A 2,588-nucleotide genomic window follows, 5' to 3' on the forward strand; every position below is an offset into this window, starting at 1 on the left:
TGCCCTCCACAAGCCCAGGAGAGCTGCTAAAACAATGCCTGGAGTCCTCATAGATTCCGGTTGCAACACCGCAAAGCAGGGGCTCGCTTAGCAAGGGCTCTGAAGAGCAGCAAGTTTGATCCTTCCTCACATGCCTGAGGGCTGAAGCTAGGCAGCTATTTAAAATATACGTAAAGGGAGGAGAAGAAAAGGAGTCGTTCTTCTAGTTTGAGGAAGCATGTAGCCTGTGAACTGCAGAGACCATGAGCCAAGAGGTATTCCAGAGACAAAAAATGCCCCTGGTCTTAATATTTAGAAACAACTTTATTTTTATTTTACAGAAGTAGTATATGTCAATAGCAAAATTGTAAATGATAATTGTAAAAGAAGAGAGAAAAGGAGAAAGTAAATATTATACAAATTCCTACTCTCCACATCTGCTTTTAAGGCTCACCAGAGCCGTCCAATCTAGTAGCCACCAGCTAGGTGTGGCTCATGAACCTTAAAATAAGGCAACGCTGAATCGACATGTGCTATGAGTGCAAACTACACACATAATTTCAACTGCTTCATATAGAAACAAAGACTTTAAACTATTATTATTTTGTGTATGTTTGATTAATTAAAATATATCACTAAATGAATTTCACCAATTTGTTTTTAATTTATTTATTATTTTTTATCCAGAGAGTAAGGGAGAGGAGAGAGAGATAGAAACATCAATGATGAGAGAGAATCACTGATTGGCTGCCTCCTGCACGCCCCCTACTGGGGATCAAGCCCGCAACCCAGGCATGTCCCCTTGACTGGAATTGAACCTGGGACCTTTCAGTGCTCAGGCCGATGCTTTATCCACTGAACCAAACCGGCTAGGACTGTTTTTAGTCTTTTAAAAGCCAGAACATTTATTGTGCGAATAATCACTGAAATCCTTAGGGTGGATTGGCTGCTGCAACAACTGCCCTCTTGGGTTTAAGTGTCGTTCCTTCACGGAACTCATGCCCGAATCTGCACTGCATGGTTTCTGGGGCCTCCTTTAACCCGTCCTGGTGGTAGTTTGTCTTTTTAGCCTTGGCACTCCAGTTATACTTTGGCTTCCTCCAGGCAGGGTAGCCAGGTTTGCACAGGTAGACGTCTGAAGGTGGCAGCCTTAGAGCCACAGCAGTGGCACAACCTGTGCATCTTATTGTGATGCTTTCCAAACGATGATGTTCCCTCCATTATCTTGCTTCAGCGACCGAGACCAAAGAACTGTTTTTCCTTTTTATAATGTGACTACTACACACATTAAAATTGCATAGGTGTCTTGTATTATATTTTTATTGGACAGTGCTATTTTAGACCTTTTCCTTTGCATACCTTAAATTTTTTAGAAAGAAAAAGTAGGTTATCCTCCATACAACTCTGTATCCTTGTTGTTGTTCTTTCCAGGTAATAATATATTGTGAATATGTGCATGTCATGAAAAGTATGATATGACATTATCTGTAATCATTTGTAGTATTTCATTATATGGTGTTCCATATAATTGAATATTATTGAACACTTAGCTTATTACCATTTTTTAAAATTACAAATTATTCATGAACCTACTTCTAACTATATCTTTAGGCTCATCGTTAATTATGTTCCTAGGATTTGTTTCTGGAAGGCAATTAGTTGAGTCACAAGCTTGCTTGTGGTGTTTAAGCAAATTGTCATACAGAAAAATAGCACTGATTCATACTTACTTTAGTTGTTTATGGGAATGCTCATTTTACTTTATCTTTAGCAATACCAGCTATCATCATTGTTCTTAATTCTCGCTTTAATGAGCAGCATTGTTATGGGTCTATACTGGCCCTAAAGATGCTTCAGGAGACTTTCTTCTCTCCATCAATTTTTCAGCATAATTTTATCAAGAAACTGTTGAGAATCTGTAATGTGTCTAGCACTGCCCAAAGATTTGTAGAAGACATGGTTTTTTACCAGTACTTCTGAAAATCCCTTATCCCATATAATAAAAACCTAATATGCTAAGTGACCAGTCGGCCATTCAACCAATCAGAGTGTAATATGCTAATGATATGCTAAGGCCTCTCAACCACTCACTATGATGTGTACTGACCACCAGGGAGTAGACAGTCGAGCAGTCGACCAGTTGCTATGATGTGCACTATCCACCAGTGGATAGATGCTCCATCTGGTAGGTTAGCTTGCTGCTAGGGTCTGGCAGATCAGGACTGAGCGAGATGAGCCAGACACACCTGGAGCCCTCCTACCGTCCCTCCCCTGCCCTGATCATGCACCAGTGGGGTCCCTCAGCCTGGCCTATGCCCTCTCGAAATCTGGGACCCATCGGGGGATGTTGGAGAGCTGATTTTGGCCTGATCCTGCAGGCCAGGCCGATGGACCTCACTGGTGCACAAATTCGTACACTGGGCCTCTAGCATTTAATATTTAAGTTGGAAAAGAAGAGAAAATACATAGGGCATTGGCCATGTAAGTCATACTTACTATAATATTCCCAGCACCTGAAATGACTGCCTGGTATGTGGTAGACTCTCAGTAAATATTGTTGAATGAATTCATAAATAAGTGTATGATAATAAGTGATGAAAAACACAAAA

At 40.7% G+C, this 2,588-nt stretch overlaps 1 pseudogene; it reads right to left on the reverse strand.

The window, feature by feature from the left end:
• Positions 1-911: 911 nt before the first annotated feature.
• On the reverse strand, positions 912-1,200 carry LOC111826123 (annotated as a pseudogene).
• Positions 1,201-2,588: the final 1,388 nt, after the last annotated feature.

This window comes from Myotis lucifugus, unplaced genomic scaffold, assembly GCF_000147115.1.
Source record: "Myotis lucifugus unplaced genomic scaffold, Myoluc2.0 scaffold_55, whole genome shotgun sequence".
Classification (NCBI taxonomy): domain Eukaryota; kingdom Metazoa; phylum Chordata; class Mammalia; order Chiroptera; family Vespertilionidae; genus Myotis; species Myotis lucifugus.